Source organism: Sinocyclocheilus anshuiensis, unplaced genomic scaffold (assembly GCF_001515605.1).
Source record: "Sinocyclocheilus anshuiensis isolate Anshui unplaced genomic scaffold, SAMN03320099.WGS_v1.1 scaffold1451, whole genome shotgun sequence".
Taxonomy (NCBI): Eukaryota; Metazoa; Chordata; class Actinopteri; order Cypriniformes; family Cyprinidae; genus Sinocyclocheilus; species Sinocyclocheilus anshuiensis.
Window position 1 is genome coordinate 755,351 of NW_015538060.1, and position 25,144 is coordinate 780,494.

The following is a 25,144-nucleotide window of genomic DNA, read 5'->3' on the forward strand; positions in this document are numbered from 1 at the left end:
AGAAACCGATCGCTAATGGTTTTGTCATGGCTAGTTGGTTAAACCTTGTTTACTTCCATTTTAATGTCATATTGAAGAGCCATCCTCACCTTCCGCCCAATTTTAGCTTTTATGCGTGCACCAAAAATGCAGTTTGAGTTGCTCGAATTCTGCATGCTTCCACAACCACAAAACAAACGCATTCTGCGTCAGCAGTCTCTGGAGTGATACCCGGGGTAATCAGGCGGCTCCTTTGATGGCTAGGAACGGTTGTTTACCAGTTCATTGTTTGCATGTTTGTTGTCTCCATCCGAGCCAAATCAAGGATGATTTTGAAGAATTCCTCCAAAAAAATGGCAGAAACCACAACAAACACCTTTTTCCATTCCGCATTCCTCATCCCTGACCCATAAATTCGCTATAACGCCACAACGCACACTCGAGGCCTCTAATCTTCCACAGCTATTTACATCAGATCACTGTCTGTCCGTGTTTTCTGTCTGTTTCCTCACCAGCAGCTGCACATGTGGAGCGTTTCCCGCCTTTGGTGACTCTGTGATGTTATCAAACCTTTTGCAGTAGATAAGCTGTGCGTTTCTGAGCTCAGCGGTTGGTACCTTGCTATTTATTCCCTCTAAACTCCAGTTCTTCGCATCTAATGTGCAGAACCAAAAATGGAGTCCTGAACAACATAGGCGCGAAATTGGCCATTATCTGTCGTCGACTGTAAGCAAGTGTTATCTAATGGATGTCAGGAGTGAATCAGAGTTGAATAAGACCAAAAAGCCTTGATGAAACAATCCGAGAGCAACAAGTGTTATCGGATTACATAATCAATAATTACTAATGACCACAGAATAACGATAATAGAGTCGCAGGCACTCCTTTGTGGATGAAACTTCAGGAACGCATGTTAAGAAACATCGTCAGGCTTTTTTTTTTTTTTTAAGGCACCAGAGAGCGAGAACGAAAAGGGCTCAGATGATGTTTTTGTGCCACTGATTGCGAGAAGCTGCCTCATTAGCGATTGTGCAGGACAGTGTATTGTGAGGCACTTCCCAAAATAAACCCTTTTCTTTAAACCAAAGGCCCTTGGCAGAAGCTTCTTGTTAGCTGAGTTTGCGGTTTGAGTTTGATGCTCCAAATCTGACCGGCTAAGGTGAACATTTGATGATGTGGGAAAGGTAAGAGAGAAGCAGAATATTTGTGCATGTGTAGAATAATTAGAGCATAAACCATTGCAGCAGACACTTAGTTTGACTTCCTCCCCACAAAAAAAAAAAAAAAAAAATTTGTTTTTCAGCAAAATATGTAGAGACGAATTTATTCAGAAGCATTGTATAAGATATACTGAACTCATGATATATTCTCAAAAACAGGTTTTAATATGAGACAATTAATGAATGTATTGAGGATGTTTAGATAATAAAATAAATATTAAGAAAATAATTTGTTCCTGTTACGTCCAAATCACATATTCACACACATCTTTGGGGAAGCTAATTATTTAAATATAGCTATTTAATTTAAAGGAATAGTTTGAATGAAATATTAATAAAAAAAAAAATTATATAATATATTTATATTATATCATGTATCATGAACATATTTACACAGCTCATGCTATAAACCGTCTGTTCATAGTGACCATGGCTGTCAGACTTAAAAAAAATTATAATTAAAAAAAAACTTCATAAACGTGAACTAATATAATTTTGGCATTAACAGTGTCTACACATTGTTTTGAAATCTGGATAGATGCCATCTTCGGAGGTGTACGATATCTTAAACATCTGTTTTCACAGAGTTTTTTTCAAACTTTATGCTTGTAGTTATTGTTGCTATCGTTGTTGTTGTGAATGGGCTTTGAAAAGCATATGTGTTTGGATTGGCATGGACATGGGCAAATAAATGAAATCCAAAAAGAACAACTAATTTGATTTTAAAAATCTTCAGCATTTTTAGCTATTGTACCGGTAAGCAGGTATTACAAATAATGATTAGGATTCATGACCGATTAAAGTTAACCATCTGTAATTCTATTATCAGGGTAACGGCTCTTATAGTTCTTGGCATGTAGTTTTATAGTGCTGTTTAGTGAAACGGTAGGTTTCCCTCGCTGCTGCTGCTGCTGTGAGTTGTTCTTTTCCTGAAGTTCGAGGGTTTGATGTGTTCCATAATTACACATTGATTTTTACCATCTTCTAGAACATTATGTAATAGTCCATGTATTCTGCAAGAAGAACACATAAATGCTGGTGCACATTATGTGCTCTTTAGCTGTCAATCCCAGAGAACAATACACCAGCTTTAAACTCTCCATCTCAACTTTCTGGAGTGTGAAGACATGGCGTGTGCTCTGATGGAGCGAGACTCTCATGAATCACACAGTTCTGCCTTTTGAAGTTTCTGTGCATTTAGAAGTGATGATCAATGGTCAGAAATGCACAATATATCACTCTAAAGCCTGGAAGGAGAAGCAGAAAAAGTCTTGTCCAGGACTTTAGTCGGTTATGATGTTCGGGCCGGATTATCTTGTAACGTGAGGCATTTACAGATCAAGTCTTAAACCTCCCAATCTGCTTGCAGATCCACCCCAATCTTATCACACGCTTGATATTTAGGATTTTAAATTGGGATGATTATGACAAGTGTTGGGGGTAACGCATTACAAGTAACGTGAGTTACATAATCAGATTACTTTTTTCAAGTAACTAGTGAAGTAACTCATTACTTTGTAAATTTACATGAAAATGAAAAAGTCACGCAAGTTACTTTCTTTACCCATTTATTCACTGACACCTCTCCTGTCCCCATGTTGAGAGAAATTGGGAGGAAGTGCAGAGGTAGAGTCACTTCCTTCAACCTGAAGCTTATTAATTTCACGTTTGCATTACTTTCCATAAAAGTAAATAAGTAAGCAATTAGTTACTTTTTTTATGGAGTAATGCACTGTTGTAATGCATTTCTGTTAAAAGTAACTTTCCCCAACACTGATTATGACTATGATTAGGCCAGTACTTTTACAATAGTCAATGTACGACGGTCAAATAAGCAGTTGTACAGTTCTGTTGGACAGCGGAGATGGAGGAACTGCTTGTGAAAGTTTGGAAACAACACGACTACCTGTATAACATATCTTCAAAAACGTACCAGACACTGGATGAGTGTAGCGCTTGCGCACTAGCTAGCAAATGTAAACATTAGCTGTTGAAACGTCATTGTGCCTGTGGCCGAATCACAGCCATGCTGATATGGAGCGATATCACATGGCTACTCATGTGATAAAGCATTTATTATAATGACTGCTAAACTGAATAATTGTCCCACACAACCAATTTCCTGTGCTTGTTTCATATCTTTTATCACTTTGCGTTTTTCTTCTCACATAATAATTTCAGCTCAAATCAAGTAACCTATTAAGATGCGTGTGTGTATGTATAAAGCAATATCTGAAAGCAATATTATAAACATTTATGTGCCCTACAGTAATTTCCTCATGGCTGTTCTTATACTGTGCATTGAGGTTGGTTTGTTTGGCTTGAACTGATAAGATGTGAACTTTAGATGATTTGTCAAGCCCTGGTGCCTGTCATCTGTAACCTTATTGAAACATATACAACATACTTCAGAGAGCTGAACACCCCCGTCTTCCATCTCGGAGCCAGGCCCGGATGAAGGAATGTAGTCCTGAGGGAAATTTTACGAATGAGAAGGTACGGACATGAGCTGGTGGGAAAGGCCATAGGCGAAGTGCATCTCCTCTGACGTAAGATTCCCAAACGCCTTCAGCGTTCTCCTCTGGTCCACGCTGAAATGCCATACGAATTGACAGGTAAAGTTTTTTATTCAGAAAGGCCCCAGAAAGAAGTCCTGCTTGTCATTGTGCTTCATGTTCTTATCAGCTATTCATCATTTGTTGTGATGCTGCAATTTATGGGATGTTCTTTCATGTTTGTTGTTAGTTGAAGGCAAATCTATGGAAGCCCATTTCCTCCAATGAAAAAAAGTTAAATAAATAGGTAAGTGCGACTATTGCGAGTTATAAAGTCAGTATTGTGAGATATAAGAAAAAAGTCAGTATTTGGAATAACTCGCAATTGTTTACATGTCATAATTCTGAGAAAAGTAGATATAAACTCGCAATAGCTAGTTTATATCTCGCAATTTTGAGGAAAAAAAAATTGCCAGAATTGTGAGATGTAAACTCAGAATTGCAAGAAAAAAAGTCAGAATTGTGAGATAAAAAATTGCTATTACCTTTTATATTTTTTATTCAGTGGTGAAAACCGGCTTCCATACAAATCAAACTTGACCCAATTTACAATTTTAAATGCTGTTATTTGAAAAAATTCCAAATTTCAAATGTTTTCCAAATGTTCCGAAATCTAAATCATAGCTGCGTCCCAAATGATGCACTATACTCTATGCACTCATACACTATGCACTATGTACTCAACCATGTAATGTATGAATTATATAAGTGTCACGAATCCAGTCTATGAACTTCCGTTCACTCACCACCAGAGGTCACGCGCTCACTACATTGACTCTCACACCACACAGACTGTTACATGTCACTCCGGACTACAGTTCCCATCATCCATTGCACTGATTACACACACACACAGCTGAATGCACTGATTAACACACAGCTGAATCCAATCAGACACTCTTTATAAGCCCTGGACTTCCTCGTTCAGATCGCCGAGTATTGTATGCGCATATCGCTAGTCAGTGATAGCTACGTTACGGAGCCATTTCGTTAGCCATTGTTTATTTCCAAGTCCTAGTCTTAGTCTAGTTTTGCCTTGCCTGTTTTCCAGTCCTTTGACTATTGCTCGTGTTTACAGATTACCCCTTTTGTCAAGCCCTCTGGATTACGTTCGCCGATCGATGAATGACCATGTCTCTTAAATAAAAGCATGCAGATGGATCCGCACGTGTCACGTCTCTGTCGCCCCGTAACAATAAGGTTATTTTGTTATTCATAATCGGAGTCTGATAGCTACAACGGCGTTTTAGTGCCACGTTAAAATTTTTTTAAAAATCTACGTTTATGAGATTAAAGTCATAATATTTCTAGAATAAAGTCGAAATACTACGAGAATAAAGTAAAAATATTACGAGAATAAAGTCGAACTGTTTCGAGAATAAAGTCGAAATGTTTAAACGGCATGTGAGTCTTTCAGATTACAATAATGAGACATTATTTTCATTATAAATTAAGCTATACTGTTTTTTCATGCCTTCTGATGTTCCTTCACTTTTATATCTTGCTATAAACTTGAAATAAAGAGGAAAAACACATTTATAATTTGTATTTCGTGATAAAACTGACATAATTAGAAAGTTGAGCTGTGTTATATTAAAAGCAACAAAGCACAAAATGATTGCGATTACTGGGTGGCTGGCATGCTACAAATAATTGTAAACAATATAACTAATGTTAACGAGTTGGAGCCCACTTCAACTCTTAGAACGTTTTATTAATTAAATAGGCAACTTGTGAGGAATAAAAGTTTGGACGCCACAGACGTTTTTGCGGAGTAGGAGTAATTTGTGTTTCGCTATAAAACTGATTTTGAAAGCTGAGACTTATATTAAAAGTAGGCCTACCAAAAGCACAAAGCTTATTGCTATTGGGTGGCTGGCGCACTACAAATAACGAATGCAATGGAAGACATGAAATATTATTTCCAAGCATCCTTCACTTTTATATCTTGCTATAAACTTGAAATAAAGAGGAAAAACACATTTATAATTTGTATTTCGTGATAAAACTGACAGAATTAGAAAGCTGAGCTGTGTTATATTAAAAGCAACAAAGCACAAAATGATTGCGATTACTGGGTGGCTGGCGTGCTACAAATAATGAATGGAAGACGTTAAATATTATGTCCAATCATTTACTGTATTATACCATGAATAAAACAGCTTGTGAATAGTCACTTACATGTTATAGCCTACAGGCTACCTCAGAAATGTAAACAATATAACTAATGTTAACGAGTTGGAGCCCACTTCAACTCTTAGAACGTTTTATTAATTAAATAGGCAACTTGTGAGGAATAAAAGTTTGGACGCCACAGACGTTTTTGCGGAGTAGGAGTAATTTGTGTTTCGCTATAAAACTGATTTTGAAAGCTGAGACTTATATTAAAAGTAGGCCTACCACAAGCACAAAGCTTATTGCTATTGGGTGGCTGGCGCACTACAAATAACAAATGCAATGGAAGACATGAAATATTATTTCCAAGCATTCTGTCACCGCGAGTATGACACATGGTATGATTTCTGCTAATAATCCCACATATATATGTAGTCTATTAAAAAAGGGTTAAATAAGAGAGCTACAAAGGAATGTAGATTGGGTGTGTGAGCTGATGTTAAGATAAAAAGTTGTTCCAGTTCAATCTGTTAATAAAGATCATATTCTTGATATTAAGCTGTTTCCGCGAGTCCTTAAAATGGACTATTCCTCATCCCAGTAAAATGAGGCGGCCGCTCGGACGCAACAATATTCAAATCAATTCCGGTGGCCTGGCAACTTCTCCCGGTGCTCTCAGTCCGGGCCATTTGCCTTTATTCGACTTTATTCTCAAAACATTTCGACTTTATTCTCGTAATATTTCGACTTTATTCTCGTAATTTCGACTTTATTCTCGAAATATTACAACTTTAATTTCGTAATCTTAGATTTTTTTATTTTTTTTAACGTGGCACTAAAACGGCGTCATAGATAGCCCCTCCCTCTTCGCTACATAATTAAAGCTGCGACAGGTGAGTGCATGACGTGTCCAACATTCCATACTCTCTTTTTTTGGTTAAGTGCATCATCCGGGTATTTTTTCTTTTTGGAATTTTCAGTGTAAACGCACTACTCGCACTGTTTATACTAAAAACGTCATAGAATATGTTTCGTAAGTGTTCCTCATCACTGACCTAGTATTGATATTCAAAACTCTCCATACACCCGCACTCGCATAAATGCATGTGTATCCATAAAATAATCCGTAATTCATTAAATATGAAAGCAATCATTTCTTGCATTTAGTGAAGCTTTACATACGTTTATCGCTCTTTCGCACAGTTAGAGCACATGAACTGACTCTTCAGAGAGAAATTCAAGAGGGAAACATCGTTTCAGACACGAAGTCTTCCTGACAAGATGACTGGTAGATCAGTAAAGCTGCAGCTCCCGAAAAATGATCCTTTTTACATCAAAGATATGTTTTAGTTGTCTCTGGGGCCAGAGTTTGTGTGAATGAGAGCGTTTATGTTCACAGTCTGTCAGATCCCCTCGCAACACAGAGCTGCTTTGACGTCACCCTGAGCCAGCTATCTGGGGTTATTAGCGCTGATATTGTCATAATGCCCCCTGTAGACTTAGCCAAGTATGCACTACAAACATCTTCTGTGATTCAGCAGAGATTGCTCTCAAGTCAGAAGTCTTTGCATTTCATTTTCTGAACCTCAGTTTTCCTTCAGGCTGTTTTCATTTTTGGAGCATTTAGGTCACCTTCCACTTCTCATAGGGAATTTGTTTGTCGTGTGGCAAGGTCTCAGATGTTTGAGGTTTTGATGATTTTAGCTTTCTATAGGCAGTTTTATGGATCAAGATGTTGTCACACCTACATTAAAAGAAATGCACACATTATGCTCCTTTAACAGCATTTTTGGCATAATTATCGCACTAAAGTAACATTAAAATACAGATTAATGACATAAAAGTCCACAAAAAACATTAAAGGTTATACGTTTTCTTCTTCTTGAAATATCTTAAATTATTAATTCGGAAATATTAACTTTTTGTGGAGTCACACCACATGACAAACTGAACTCATCATAAAATTGGTCATAAAAATACTTTTTTTTGCATGTTAGTTACACCACATTACAAAATATTTTTTAAAACATAATTGTTACATTTTTATATGGTTTTATTAAGAATTGTATTCTTTTAATACGTTTTTTTTCTTAATTATGATATAAGGATAGTTCACTATTATTCTATTGACTTTATATTCTCCAAAAAATATCTGAATTAATTTTAATGCAAAAATTTAAAACATGCTCATCAGAGGAAAGACATATTCTTATATTTATGAATCACATTTATGTATTTTTGAAATAATAGTCCATCCAAAAAAGGAACATTATTTCATTGACACCATACACAAAGTTTCTAAAATAGCCAGAGGGCATTACTTATTGTGGCTTTTATCAGCTGTTTGGACTTTCATTCTGACGGCACCCATTCACTGCAGAGGATCCTTTGGTAAACAAGTGATTTGATGGTGTTACTTTAAAGAGAAATTACTTTTTGTGCAATAAATATGAGCTTCACATTAGTTGGCCTCTTAGGACTTCCATTGTAAGCGTGCTGCTTTTTTAAGAAAAAAATATATAAATTGGGGATGAAAGGACATTTTATTTTGTGTTTTGGACATTAAGCCACAAATGCTGTAGATAGAGCTTCACTTGTATTGAACCTAAAACATTCCTTTAATACAGCAAGGCTTAGGCTATGTCTTCTTGTGCCAATTTTGTAGTTTTATGTCTGGTTTTGAGTTTCCCTGAATGTGGACTTGGACAGTAAGGAGACTCATAATATTATATGAATGGTTTTGCCACTGTTTGATTGGCCATATTCTCCTTTTAGTACACACAGAAGTCGTCGTGTACTAACCCAGCCAGAATGAATAGAGGTTTATTTCTGCCTTTTAAAAAAAGAATAAACCGTGACTCATTGTTTTCAGAGATCTTCACCATCTCCATCTCTTTGCTGTCTCAGTGTACAAAGGCAGCACCTCATACATTATTTTATTCAAATATAAGTATGAGCACTTGCCAGCTAGTCTGAATTCCTTGCTCTTTTTCCTCATGCCATAATATAATGAGTTTTCCCACTCTTATGTATGTTTCACATTCTCCTCTTTTATCCAACACCGCTTCCATTTTTTCTCTCTCTCTACAGTCATCATCTCTCTCCCTCGCCCATTAAAGATGCAGCGAGTAGTTACAAAGAAGCTGAAAGGTTTAATAAAAGGACTGTGAGGTGCTACTTGTTGCGTGGGCTCAAAGCACCTGAGATGAAGATGTTCATCTTCGCTTGACAGCTCGAGCCTGCCGTTCCGGGACGCGTGAGAATTCACACTGAAACTCACCTACTCTTTTTCTGTCTCCCTCTCTTCATCTCAAACTAGAAACAGAGCACGGGGAGAGAGATAAATGTGGATGTTTCCACGTTAGAGAAAGCTGTTTTAAGTCAGATTTACATGGTTTTCATGAACATTTGGATTTATTTAATTGTTTACAGGTCACTTGCGTGCTTGTTTGTCTTGTGAATTATAAAATCGATATTTAACATCTTGGATACGGATTCAAATATTTCAGAGGGGTTTAACAACGCTCTTTTAGCTTGGGTTTTAAAATCCTTCTCCCAGGATAGGCTTGAATAGTGCTGCCAAAGGTATATCTGAATACTTCCCTATTATATAGTTGGCAAAAAATAGCATGCATGAATAGTATGTTTACATTTACAGTATAAAAAGAAAATTACCCGGATGACATCCTACTTCTGGCGAGATTCTTTACTAGACACTTTACTATTCCATGAGGCAACAGGAGGGATTTGTCAATGGCAGTGAAGCAACACAACTGATGCTAAGTTACATGACAGTGATATTATGACAGATTTTATACATCCGGGTTACACTGAAGGAATAGCTGCTGAAAATGTACTCAACCTCAGCCATCCAAAATGTAGATGAGTTTGTTACTTTATTGACACAGATAAAAAAAAAAGGATTCCATCACTTGCTCACTAGTGGATCCTCTGCAGTGAATGGGTGCCGTCAGAATGAGAGTCCAAACAGTTTATAAAAACATCACAATAATCCACAAGTAATGCACTATTAAGACATTTCTAACTTCAAACTGTTGCTTCCAGCCAAAATACGAGTCCACAATCCATAATAATGCTTCCTCCAGTGAAAAAGTCCATCCCCTGTTGTCAACTCGCATCAACATCTGCCAACATATTTGTTTAGAGATTGTTTTAACTTGCAAATGGTGCTTGATCTGGGCATATTTCTCTTCTGATTCAGACCAGATGACTTTTTCACTGGAAAAAGCAATATTATGGAGAGGGGACTCGTATTTTAACTAGAAGCAATGGTTTGAAGTTAAAAACCTCTTGATGATGGATTCGTTTCTTACAAACTTGCAGCTTTTCGCTTCACAAGACTTTAACTGAAGGACTGGAGTGGTGTGGATTACTTGTGGATTATTGTGATGTTTTTATCAGCTGTTTGGACTCTCATTCTGATGGCACCCATTCACTGCAGAGGACCCATTGCTGAGCAAGTGAATCTGTTCTGATGAGGAATCACATTCAGGCAATCCAAAATGTAGATGACTTTGAATACATTTACTGCAGGTTTTCAATTTTGGGTGAACGATTCCTTTAACTATGTTTTAACATACTGTATAAATACGGGTAAACAAGTGCATAAAATGTAGTCACGACATAAGTTGCAAGTGCTGCGTGCCTAACAATGGCCTTTAGTCTATTTTCACAATAAAACTAAATCTTTTGTCTTAGTGTTTAATTTAAATGCTTATGTTAAATCAAGTAAACTTAGATAACTGTTTATGTGTAATAGTCCTAGCTTTGCCTGTTGAAATCCCATCACTCTTTTACAATACTCAGGATAAATGATCTGCACTCTTTCTCCAGTCCCCACTGTGGTTTCTCTTCACTTCACTCAGCGCCGTAGATCTCCACCGGGACATTCTCTTTATTCTCTTTCCTTCTCCTTCTCTGATTTTGTCAGCCATGCAGAACTGGAGATGCTACTGTATTTACATACACACTGCATACCGACAGTATGCACAGCCTCACTGAACACATTTGAGATTAATTGGAATGCTGTTAATGAGAGCCAGATCCCATCAAGAACATCGGTGTCTGACCTCACTGATGCTCTTGTGTCCCACAACCTTGTTCCAACACCTAGTGGGAAATTTCCCCAGAAGGCTGGAAGCCATGAGGGAGGACGAACTCCCATTGCCCATAGCGTTGAAATATTAACTGTTGTCAACTCGCATCAACATCTGCCAACATATTTGTTTAGAGATTGTTTTAACTTGCAAATGGTGCTTGATCTGGGCATATTTCTCTTCTGATTCAGACCAGATGACTTTTTCACTGGAAAAAGCAATATTATGGAGAGGGGACTCGTATTTTAACTAGAAGCAATGGTTTGAAGTTAAAAACCTCTTGATGATGGATTCGTTTCTTACAAACTTGCAGCTTTTCGCTTCACAAGACATTAACTGAAGGACTGGAGTGGTGTGGATTACTTGTGGATTATTGTGATGTTTTTATCAGCTGTTTGGACTCTCATTCTGATGGCACCCATTCACTGCAGAGGACCCATTGCTGAGCAAGTGAATCTGTTCTGATGAGGAATCACATTCAGGCAATCCAAAATGTAGATGACTTTGAATACATTTACTGCAGGTTTTCAATTTTGGGTGAACGATTCCTTTAACTATGTTTTAACATACTGTATAAATACGGGTAAACAAGTGCATAAAATGTAGTCACGACATAAGTTGCAAGTGCTGCGTGCCTAACAATGGCCTTTAGTCTATTTTCACAATAAAACTAAATCTTTTGTCTTAGTGTTTAATTTAAATGCTTATGTTAAATCAAGTAAACTTAGATAACTGTTTATGTGTAATAGTCCTAGCTTTGCCTGTTGAAATCCCATCACTCTTTTACAATACTCAGGATAAATGATCTGCACTCTTTCTCCAGTCCCCACTGTGGTTTCTCTTCACTTCACTCAGCGCCGTAGATCTCCACCGGGACATTCTCTTTATTCTCTTTCCTTCTCCTTCTCTGATTTTGTCAGCCATGCAGAACTGGAGATGCTACTGTATTTACATACACACTGCATACCGACAGTATGCACAGCCTCACTGAACACATTTGAGATTCATTGGAATGCTGTTAATGAGAGCCAGATCCCATCAAGAACATCGGTGTCTGACCTCACTGATGCTCTTGTGTCCCACAACCTTGTTCCAACACCTAGTGGGAAATTTCCCCAGAAGGCTGGAAGCCATGAGGGAGGACGAACTCCCATTGCCCATAGCGTTGAAATATTAAATTAGTGTTTTTAAAGCAGTGGTTCTCAATCGGGGGCGCGCCCCACTAGGTGGGCTCAGTGATCCTCCAGGGGGCACGAGATGACTTAAAAGTAAAGTATATTCAATTAACATATTGTATGATTAATATGTTAAATAAATTGAAAAATAATAATAATTTAAAAATTACAGCACCACCTCTCTTGTACGTATTCTGTGATATTCTGTAGCTGTTTCTCATCGCGCTGTGCCAAATACAGACTGAACGGTGGCTCAGATCACCTGACCGCTGCATGAGCATATGATACGCAAACTACAGCTCTTGGCTGGATAAAGTAAGCTAGTGTTGCGCTAGTAAAGGTTTTGATGGATGACGACTGTAATCAAGGTAAATACGATTATAGTGACATACAGGAGTCGTCCCCTGTGCTGGGACGGGTGATTCCCATTTATATCATTAAGCAGAGGTTCAAACTCCAGTCCAAACACCACTGGCCACGAGCTTTGGGCTCTACTCTCACGGAGAATATTTATTTATATAGCATATTTTATTTTAGATGAACTAGAAACAATGTTTAATTTATAAAGTTTTATTTTGAAATGTAAGTCAATATCAATTGGCTGAAGCCAGAGACAATGGTGAAAGACCCCGCCCCATTTTGGAGGTTCTGCCCACTTCTGGAGTTCACGGAACATTTTGGAGATCTCCGGTCTGCAGTTATATCTACTTGCAAATCAGAACCCACTTAATTTCCTTAAATGAATAGTTCACCCATAAATTAACATTTTCTTTCATCCAAGATGTAGCTCAGTTTGTTTCTTCATCAGAACAGATTTGTAGAATTTAGCATTTCATCACATGCTCACCAGAGGATAGTTTAGTCTTCATTTTCAACAGTATATCTATTGCATTACAATTTAAAATTCAATTAACATCTTTCGGTGTAACCTTTGCTTGAAAAGTGTGCTTTGGCCTCATTTTATCCCAAAATATATCATTTTAATATTCCAAATTGTCCAGAACATTTTGGGCCACTTTCTGTTGTTTAAAAAAAAAAAAAGGCAGAAAATTTGCTGAAAATGTACTCCCCCTCAGCCATATTCCAACAGTAGATGAGTTTGTTTCTTCATCAGAACAGATTTGGAGAAATGTAGCATTCCATCACTTGCTCAGCAGAGGATCCTCTGCAGTGAATGGGTGCCGTCAGAATGAGAGTCCAAACAGCTGATAAAACATCACAATAATCCACACCACTCCAGTCCATCAATGAATGTCTTGAGAAGTGAAAAGCTGCGTGTTTGTAAGAAAGAATTCCTTCATCAAGGTGTTTGAACTTTAATCCGTTGCTTCTGGCTAAAATACAAGTCCTCTCACATCAGAATCCCCCAACACATTCGTTTCGAACTGTTTTGGACTGTTTTTCGCTTTTAAATGGTGCTTGATCTGTGCAGATTTCTCTCCTGATTCAGATTAGATGGACTTTTTCACCAGAGGAAGTGTTATGGATTACAGATTTGTATTTTAGCTGGAAACAATGGTTTAAAATTTAAATTTCTTTATGGATTTGTTTACAAACCTGCAGCTTTTGTCTTCACAAGATGTTAACTGATGGACTGGAGTGGTGTGGATTATTGTGATGTTTTTATCAGCTGTTTGGACTCTCATTCTGACGGCACCCATTCACTGCAGAGGATCCATTGGTGAGCAAACGATTGAATGCTACATTTTGCCAAATCCACATCTTGGATGGACTAAGGGTGAATAAATTGTATGCAAATTTCCATTTTTAGGTGAACTATTCTTTAATCATTGTAAAACACAGCTTCTTGTGCTTATTCCTTCTATGAAATGACACTAATATGAGAAGAAACCAATTTTTTTATATTTAACAACATTTGTGAACAATAATAATCATTGCTAGATTTATATTATCTGAAAAGTGTTGTGCACCTGCTAAGGTGGTTTTAGTTTTTTAGCATGGTATTGCGAAATATTTTTACAATTTAAAATAACTTTTTATCTATTTGAATAAATTGTATAATGTAATTTATTATAACATTATAACTTACTGTCACTTTAGATCAATTTAATGCATCCTTGCTGAATAAAAATATTAATTTATGAAAAAAACTCACTTACCCAAAACTATAAATATAAAATATGTAACACATTAATCTAATAAAAACAGATTTTTTATATTTATTTGGCTTTTTATAAAGTGTTTGTTGAGAAGCCAAAGATAGTTTTCCACAAGGAGGACACTGAAGTTAAAGCTAAACTAAAAAACATTTTGCCCACCAAGTTCATTAGCCTATCCGTAGGCTATTTACAGTTGCTAAGCAACGTGCCGCATTAATTTAGAATTCATTTGATGTGTTTGGTCACAGGTGTGTGCATGTCGGCTACAAATGTGACTCAGATTTCACAGCCGGAACTATATGTGTCATACATTTCCGTATATATGTCAGATAAAGTGGTGTAGATCAGATATAGATTAGTGTAACTAATCTGAACCGGACAGAACCATCTCGTTTTAACAGGTTGTCTTTCTTGAAGCATGGAAACTGTTATCTGCGAGGGGATGGAACTGAGGTGACCACGACAACATATTGTCACTGATATTTACTCAACGGAAAGAAGTTTGACTCAGTATTTTCTACTAGCGTGGGGGAATCTTCATGGAAATACCGGAAAACGAAGTTCAACCAGGAAGGAAAATGCGCTTTATGGTTGGATGATGATATTTACATGCAATCAGAGGCCCACATGATGCATGCATGCATATCGCTCGGAAAATGTCAGGAGCAATTTAGATCAGCAGCACAGTTGTATATTTAGCATGTCAGTGTGGTTTACCGTAATCTTTCAATCCTGTCTCCCAGAGAGACTGCGAGAGAATCTGAGCTGACTAACATCTCACTTCAACACTGCACTGATGTTCACAAGTAACTTATGTCAAGCTATTCCAGTCCAAACGGATATCATGATGTTTATGTGCTTCACAGATTAAGGAAAAGGGATTCAGTAATAAAGAATTGTGCTTGCTGATGTCATTGTCTATTTCAAAATTCATCTTAAAAATGCTGACTGCAGTTTGCAAGCAAACTCCTTATGATTGAGTGTCAATAAGAATTGAAGTGATTACTTTTGGATTCCAAATCCGTCCTGATTTTGGAATTGAGGGAGCAAACAGGATGCAGAATTGCAATTTGAATTTGAATTATTCAAAGGAAAACTGTAATTTCTGGCTTTTTAATGTTGGATTGACAGAGTCTTGTTTTACTGTTTATTGTTGACCATTCAAAAGTAAGATTTATATTTTTTGCTTACCAGGGCTACATTTATTTGATCAAAACCTCTGTGAAAACAATACAATTCAAAATAGCAGTTTTCTATTACAATATATTTTCAAATGTAATTTATTCCTGTGATGCAGTGCTGAATTTTCAGCATCATTAACCTGACTTTCTTCAACTTCCTGTGCCGTGTGACCAATTCAATTTGATTTCATACTCATAATTTGAAAGGAAAGCATGGTATATGTAAGGATCTTGCATAAAGTATATTTCTTCACTACAAACCATTGGTGCCTCTTAATAATAACATTTAATTTAAATTAACAACTTGATTACACAATTTAATCTAAACTGATTTCATGCTGAACAGACCATTGGATTAAAGAAATTTCCTGTAGTGCGACGTTTCTGGAATTGAGGTGTGGGTGATTAGTGACAAAGGTTTTTTCCACTGAAAGACCATCCACAGCTGAATTCCGCCCTAAGTTTCTGTAAGTTCAGGTTTAGCGTACGTCTAGTCATCCGGTCAGACTTCTGAAGTGTGCAGTGGAGAGTGAGAGTAGTGGATGGATAAAGTTCAGAATGGGAGGAGAGAACACAGCGGGCTTTGTTGCGGTAGAGTGAGAGGAAAACCTTGGACCGTGCCTGCGGAGGAGAAGAGTATCTCGCTCCCTCATTCGCCACGATAACAGCTGAGGAGAAGCAGATGTGGGAGCAAGAGGCAATTATGAGCCTGCGGCCAGTCGATCAGAAGCGAGGGAGGGGAGATAGAGGATGTGGTTAAGGCATTGCTTCTAACTGCTGAGGCTGCGAAACCACACACACGCACACAATCATGTTTGAGATCTGTTGTTCCCTCCGTTTTTGGATGTTTCTTTTATTTAAATGGCTGTTTGACTCTCATCTTCCTGTTGCCACATTTCCTGTGTGGAGTTTTCTCTGCATCTGTTTGGAATCTCTTATCTTAATTAATGTACAAAGTCTCAATCGCCAGTACCTGTCCATTCGCTTTGTGATCACTTGGGTTCATTGTAGTAAGATGAACACATTTTGTGGATCATCATGTCCTTGACCCAACTGAAGAAGGCAATACATGGCAAAGAAACACACATTAGATCTCAGTTTGTAAAATCTCACTTGTTTAGATGGGAATGAGATGAGAACAAATTGAGACTTTATTATAGTCTCCCCCTTCTTAGATTTTTCTCCTGAGAAACCGTTATTTCTTTCAGCATTATAGTTCAACCAAAAATGAAAATTTGCTGAAAATGTATTAATCCTCAGGCTATCCAACATGCAGATGAGTTTGTTTCTTCATCAGATTTGGAGAAATGTAGCGTTCCATCACTTGCTCACCAGTGGATGATCTGCAGTGAATGGGTGCCGTCAGAATGAGAGTCCAAACAGCTGATAAAGACATAACAATAATCCACAAGTAATCCACACCACTCCAGTCCATCAGTTAACATCTTGTGAAGTGAAAAGCTGCATGTTTGTAAGAAATAAATCCATCATTAAGAGGTTTTTAACTTCAAACTTCCAGTCCATAATCCATAATAATGCATCCTCTCCCGAGACTATATTATACTGTATATTATGGACTCGTATTTTGACCAGAAGCAACATTTTCAAATTAAAATACCTTAATGATGGATTTGTTTCTTACAACCCAGCAGCTTTTGACTTCTCATGACATTAATTGATGGACTGGAGTGGTGTGGATTATTGTGATGTTTTATCAGCTGTTTGGACTCTCATTCTGACGGCACCCATTCACTGCAGAGGATCCTCTGCTGAGCAGGTGATGGAATGCTACATTTCTCCAAATCTGTTCTGATGAAGAAACAAACTCATCTACTGTTGGAATATGGCTGAGGGTGAGTACATTTTCAGCAAATTGTCTGCCTTTTTTTTTTAAACAACAGAAAGTGGCCCAAAATGTTCTGGACAATTTGGAATATTAAAATGATATATTTTGGGATAAAATGAGGCCAAAGCACACTTTTCAAGCAAAAGTTACACCGAAAGATGTTAATTGAATTTTAAATTGTAATGCAATAGATATACTGTTGAAAATGGAGACTAACCTATCTGGACACTCTGCTAGGACATCTGTGTGAACGTGAGGAGAACTGACTTCATATACATCCAATAAAAATCAACAAAACACCAGTTGATTAAAAGTAAAACTGACTTTGAAAAGCGAATATGTTCCTGCATCATGTTTGCAGTTGCTACTTTCATATTTTGTTATCTATTAATGACATGCATTAAGTTTGAAGTGTGTCTTTAGTGTCCAAATACATATTAGACTCACTATCTCTAAGGCTGATTGATGCTCCAGAAATTGCACTTTTACAACAGGCTGCTTCATGCTCATCTTTTTCCCATCAGAATTAAAATGAATGTGCTGTATAGCCTGACTAGAAACAAAATTTAAATAGAAAGTAAGTGATTTTGAGCCATCACTTGGGATTCTGTAGCCCACATTACCCTTCCAGTCTGTGATCTGTTGCATGTCTTGTTTCAGTCTGTTTGAAGAATGAGAATGAAGAATTCCAAAGTGCCATTAATAACAAACGACAGGCCTCGCCTCTTGTCGACACACACCATCTCTGTTTTGAAAACCGTATGTCTATTGTGCGAGGCCCCTGAAAACATTTGAAAAAGCACTGTATGTTGGAGGTTAAGCAATCAAGACACATTTATGGGATGCGTTTGGCTCTGGCACTCGTGGGGAATGTGACCTGTAGCTGCGTAGGAGATGGCACTCATTCAAAGCAATAAGGAAGAAATGTGTGAAGTATGTAGGTGTGTGTCCCTTATTGCGTAAAACAAACATGAATGTCAGTTGCCTCTTTCCTTTTTCGTGGAACAAAAGTCAGTTAAATCGTCAATTCACAGGGGAGGAGAAACAATTAGTTTCAGTAAAATTAACAGTAGTTGCGTATGAAAAGGGAAGGGCATGCTAATACTGCCTAATGACAGCAATATCTCAGTTTTGAGGAAGTGATTCACCCGGATTACCTACTCATCCATTTTGACACCATCTTTCTGTAAATGCCACATTTGGATAACATAGGCTGTTTATATTCCAAGATTGTAAGTCAGTTGCTTTTTGGACTTTCCTGCAGGTTCGACGTATATGTAAAAGGAAGTAGCCATTTCTTACACTTAGTTGGCTTTGTTTAAAATTCATTGTAAATATTTTGTATTTTGACTATCATACTGTTTAAGAGGGGGTAAATTGGGTAAGTTCGGCCACTTTCAAGCTCCATTTAGCGACTTATATTAGGTATTATTCATCCTTCTTGCATATCATGGCATAGGTCAGAAGTTTTCAAACTGGGGTCTCTGGGGAGAAAAAAAAAAGTATTTTTTAGGGCTGTCAAGGTAGATTTAGAAATTAAAAAAATAATCTAATTTAAGTACTTGAAATAAACACAATGGAATTTTAAACAAATTTGATATGATTTAAATTAATCAAATATTTTATATTCCATTTGTAAGAAGGAGATTGAGGAGATTAATAGCAAATTATTTATGTAATTGACAGTTCTAGTTTTAGGAGTTAAGAAATACAAATAAAATCTTCAAACAGTTTTGTAACAAAATAATATAAATAATAATCAAAAAGAATGTCAAATAAAAAATGAAAATTAAATTTAAATGTAAATGTAAATTAAATGATTATTATAATTATTAATAAGAGATCACATTTAGAGATTACAATCAATCAATATATATATATATATATATATATATAGTTCTTTCTGGTTCTTGAATCTTCTTGAATCTGATTGGCTGAGAGCCTTTTCCAAACGTGCGATATTCTAGTGATAACGGCACTCCAACTGTTTCACCGTTTGTATAACGCTGCTTGCAGTGTTTGTCACCGCGAGTGTCATGGTGCTCATAAACCCGCCAAAAGAAGCCTCGCCTCGGCCAGTTTTTCTGGAGCTTGCTAATTTGTTGCTCATTTCCGTTGCTGTTTCGCCGTCGTCGTTTATTTAAGTCTTAGAGTGTCTTACCAGAGAGATTGCGAGTGTGATTGTAATTTTGTTTTAGTGTTTGTGATTTCAACCTGTGATATTTCTTGTTAAAGGGATAGTTCACCCACAAAGAAAATTCTTTCATTAATTACTCACCCTCATGTCGTTCCAAACCCGTAAGACCTCCATTCATCTTCGGAACACAAATTAAGATATTTGTGATGCATTCTGACAGTTCTCTGACCCTCCCATAGACAGCAAGAGTACTACCACGATCAACGTCCAGAAACGTAGCAAGGAGATCGGTAAAATAATCCATGTGACATCAGTGATTCAACGGTAATATTACGAAGCTACGAGAATATTTTTTGTGTGCAAAAGAAAAAAAAAAGACTTTATTCAACAATTTGTCTCTTCCGCGTCACCCTAGCGCCATTTTGGAGAATATCCACTGAACGCAAACAGCGTATGTTGTTCTGTGTCAGCCGCACCACATGGATACGTGTTTTCGCATGGCGAAGCTGACACAGAACAACATACGCTGTTGTTCTGTTCCCTTTCAGTCAGTCACTCCCGACGTCACGTCGGTTGACCGACGAAATTGGGATCTCGCTTAGAGGGACCAATCCACTTCGAGTGTAAACTAAACGAGCCAATGCACATTGGCATGCGATTATTGCATCCAGCTGCTGCTGATCACAGCGTGAGTATAAGTAGGCAGCAGATGCAACGCATATTCAGCTTTTCGCTTCGGAGTTACATACGTAACCGAGACGTTCTGTTGTATCACTCGTGTGATATATATATATATATATATATATATATGCAAATGTATAGTAACTCGAAGTTTTTACTATTGGTATTCATGTATGTTTGTTGTTTGGGTGGTTCTGGAGGGTCACTTGTATTTCGCCTTAGGCTTTTTGATTCAGAATTCCAATTTAACCCTTCTCTGTTTTAAATATTTGCCCAAGGACCTGCAATCTGTCAGATAACGGCAACATTTTAAGCACAAATGCTATAAAATAACACATTTTTTGACTTCATTTGTTGTTTCCACACAGGCCCCGCAGTGCGCTTTAGTAGTTTTGAGTCCAGCAATCCGATGCCACCGCCTGTGATCGGACAGCACACGGTCCAGGTTCTCAGAGAGAAATACTGGGCTACAGCGATGATGTCATAAACCAACTGCTAGCCGCAAGAACCGTCACTCAGAACAAGGTGCACTGAGAGACGTCTCATTGACTGAGAGAACAGTCCTGCGGGAAAAGAAAAATACTGCCTTACTTCTTAGCTCAGTGGTGATAATGTTGTGATTAAACTGATGAATGTCCATCAGAAAGGAAACTGAATGTAAAAATAATGACATAATGACACTCAGTTCACACATAATAATGTGCGCTGCCGAATGAGTTCAATCTTCAAATGATCAATAATGTGCAGACACTTTATTCACATCCAGACTTGCATGCGTACTGTGTGTTCAGGGTAATGGAAGCAAGTAAACTAGTCAGACAATGCCTGTTCCATACTTCACTCCAAAATCAAAAGGTAAACAATTGTGTAATATTATTGTATAAATGCATTTGTTTAAAATGAAGCCTATTTTTAGGACCATTATGATTTTTTTTTTACATTGTGACATCATTTTGATGTCACCACTACCATTCAATTCTCAGCAGTACCAAAATAATAATAATAATAATAAAAGTACTGCACAGTTGTAAGCATATATCATGGTAATTACTTGTAGTACAGGACAAATGTCACAATTCAAAAATCTTGTGTTTAAAATCTAGTTTTATGAATATTTTTCTATCATTAGCAAATATTTATTTTATTTTATTTCATTTCATTTTATTTTATTAACTATGATTCAAACATTTATTTGTGAGATTCACCCCTGCTGCAATAATGATGAATTAATGAATTATCTCTAGAATAATTAATTCGCAATCATTTCATATGATTTGAACTGTTTGCACCTGTTTTGTAGAATGGCCCAAGATGACTGACATGTTTACTTATATTTGTAAATATCAGATTCTCTTGTATGCTTCCTAACATTTGAAAATCAGAGACAATACAGCAAGCAAACAAATTCTTGTTGCTCTACAACATCTTATCTCGGGCCGAAAGATTTGTCTCTGTAATTCAGAACATGACATAAAGAAAGTATATTTTCCATGTTCAGTAAAATCACAATGTGTCTTATCTGTGGCTCATTAGATCTGAAATGGTCCAGAAGTGCTGTTATCTTCCGTTGAGTATCTTATTCCCGTCATTGTGCACTGTGAGCTGTCGCAGGTGCGAGTTGAAGGAACAAGGTCACTTCAGAGTCCTATCAAGGCTTTTGGCCCTGCACTAATGCATGGTGGGATTGTTTAGCCATGCAGCGGAATAAACACCATTTCTGATGTCTAACTGCCAAATCTTGCATGTCCCATTTCCTGTAGCTTGGGACACTGACTCATAACAGAACAACACAATGAGAGTGAATGCAGAGAGGATGTCACAATAGCTTTTGATTGTTAAAAATTATAGTCAGCTTGAAATGAAAATTCTATTTTTTAAATGCATGTTATTGATTTAACCATGCATATGTTTCATTTTTTATTTTATATACAGCTGGCCACTTTCTTACAGCTGACCCCAAACTTGGATACAGATCTGCTTCCATCCAATTGACAACCGATGCATAGAATCAAGTCCTGCCCTACACTGTTTTGTCTTTTTTCGCCAAACCATTTCTCTCAGATGTACAGTTAGCACCATTTTCCTTTAATACAGCTTCCAACCGTCTTAGAATAGATTCATACGACCATAGTCTCCAGGTAAATGTCATCTATCAGAACATCTGCCAATGGTTTCAAAGATGGGAATCTGCTTCTCACTCTTCTCTCCAAAAATTGCCCACAGTGGTTTGATAATATTCAAGTCAGGTGATTTGTCTGGCCGGGGCAACTGCTGAAGTTCATCTTGGTGCTCCAACTGTCCAGGTTTTTTGATCATGGCACCGTATTATTCGCATTTTAGCGTTGGTGTCTTTAATCTGTTATTAAAGCTGTAGCAATTGCAGCTTCATGGATGTTTGCTTTGAGAAGTTCTCTGTGGTCGGTTTTTGTGGAAATAGGCTCTTCAGGGTGAATACTGAGGTTTCTCAGTAGTGATGTGTTGTTTGGACACAATCTTCCGTAGTGTGTGATCATTCACTTTCAGTTTTCGACCACTTTTCGTCTTCGCTGATGTAGTCTTACTATGCTTTGTGTATGCAGTCATAAGCATATAGGATGTTGTTCTTAAAACACCAAACAATTGGTACATTAAGGTTACAGATACGCTTGCATATATTGTCCTACACTGATATATAACCTAGGGAATATAGACAATAAAAGGTAAGACTGTCGGCTTGGTGTTTCCCAGCCTTTAGAGTAACTAACTAAAACTATCGGTGCTAAAAACTTAATTCAGTAGCATGACAGTCAGTAAACTGTTTTCAAAACAGTACTAGTGTAGTAGTTTTCCAGGTGTATTTAAGATCAAACTCATCATCCTAATTGAGATTCATTAAACAAATGCCAGAAAAATAAATCTGGTAAGTTATATCAAGTGACAGTTTGCTCATCTCCATCGAGCTCTTAGAATCTGATGGCTACCGCAAGGTTTTGGGACACCAGAATCTGTCAGCTGGTTGAGCACTACTGAATCTTCACAGATGAAGTACTTCACCTGGCACAGCTTGCCTACTGAATGCAAAAGACAGGTATGCATTTGCAGGTGCAGGACATGAGTTTTGATGGATACGATTTGCTCAGATTAATAAACGTCGAGGTCCTTCTGACGACATTGGGAGAAAGCTGCCCAGCTCAGTCCAGAGTTAAAGAGAGTTTTCCTGATTGAGTAATCTGTTTATACTGTTCCAGTTAATTTCACCGGAGACTTTTTTAAATAAGTCCCTTGGACGAAATAACGCTCAAATCATAATCTGCACAAGGTTGCGTACTCAGCCCTGAGGTCCTTCCATTTAGTTAGAACGGACAATTAAGACTCAAACCAATAACCTTTTGCTGACATAATAATGGTGTGATCAAATCCCAGAATGTCTATGAAGAAACAGATGTCAGCTCTCCAAGGCTTCGCTGGGGAAGACTTTCCAGCCTAAGTTGGCCGTCTTAATGACAGCCACAGAGAGTGTCGGTAACAGTAAAGGTCAGAACTTGGCAAAGGTCAGCGGCGTCCCCGGAGAGCACTGCAAAAAACAATCGAGTCTGACTATCAGAAATCTAGCATTACGAAGAGGCCAATTACTCCCCATGAAAATGGCTGGAGGTGTGAAGGTTATGATAACCGTACTCAATCTCCTATCGCCATGAAACCATTGTTTGTTTATGTTTGATGTCGCTCTGCACTTTTTCTGCACGCCGAATCTCAGGATGCCCGGATATGAAGTCCGGGGAGAATGCTGGGAAGTGCTTTCCTGTTTTCAGTTTGTGTTCCGCTGACACGTTCGGAGAAGGAAACGGGTTATCCAGCCCAACCAGCTGCACATGACATTAGCCCCCTCCCTGCGTCCCACGCTGCACCTCTTTGTCCTCAGCCAATGGGAGGTGACCCATGCCGCCGTCACTTCCAGTTTTGCATGTGTAGGCCGTTGCTATGCCGATGGATGGTTTCCGGAGCAACCGGCGAGCGAAGAAATGAACTAAGCAGACCTAGAGTGAACCTGCGGTTTTAGAGATGGGAAAAGTAAAGAGGACAAAGAAACTGAAGATAAGGATTGGAAAACCATCTGCATGGCAACCCGGAGCAGGCGTAAACTTCTTGGACACTCAAGTTCGGAGGTACCAGGTTGGTGGCCCAGTCTGAAGTTGACAGTGTGCCTTTGTGTAGTTGGGATTATCATTTTCCATGACTTGCCATGATGTTGTGGTGCCCAAATATGGTTGGAGTTCAGAGTTGGAAATTCCATCAAAGAGTCGATGGGATTGTTTCAGCCAGTTTATCACATGCTAAATCAAGATTGTTTTCACATATACTTTCATCACGTATTCAGATTTCACAATTTGCACACATTTAGTATGCGTTTACCTCCAGTCCACCGTCTACCCACAATCCCCCTTGTGAGCCTACCTCTCAACTCCCATCGAGACTATAGAGTAGTACCAGTATTGAAGTACCAAGTCTGAAAGAGACAAAATCACTCCAATAATGTTTTAGTTTTTAAATGATCTATGAATCCCACAGCTTTTTGTCTCATGAGAGAAAGTGAATGTGAGAGTGTGTGTAACCTTGAACATCAGAAGACGAGTGTGTGGTTGGGAGTGTGTGTCTGTGTGTGATTTCAGACTATCAGTGTGGGAGTGCTGAGAGGAAATAGCTGTGGTCCGGTCTGCACTGAAGCGCTGATGACAATCTCGCACACACGGCATAAGATATTCCGGAAACTCTGTCCCATAGAAGGAAGGTTTTTAATAATTTAATTATTTGATATATATTTATTTAAATGTGTTTAGTTGTGTGTGTGTATACAAATATACACATTTAGATTAATATGATTTTTTTACATTTTATTTTATTTTTGTATCTGTAAATCTCTTACAAATTCTCAAAAATAATTACAAAATAATTTAATTATGCATATCTACACACACACACACACACACACCAAACAAAAAAGACTTCCTATAGCATCCCAGTAATCAGTTTACTGGGTA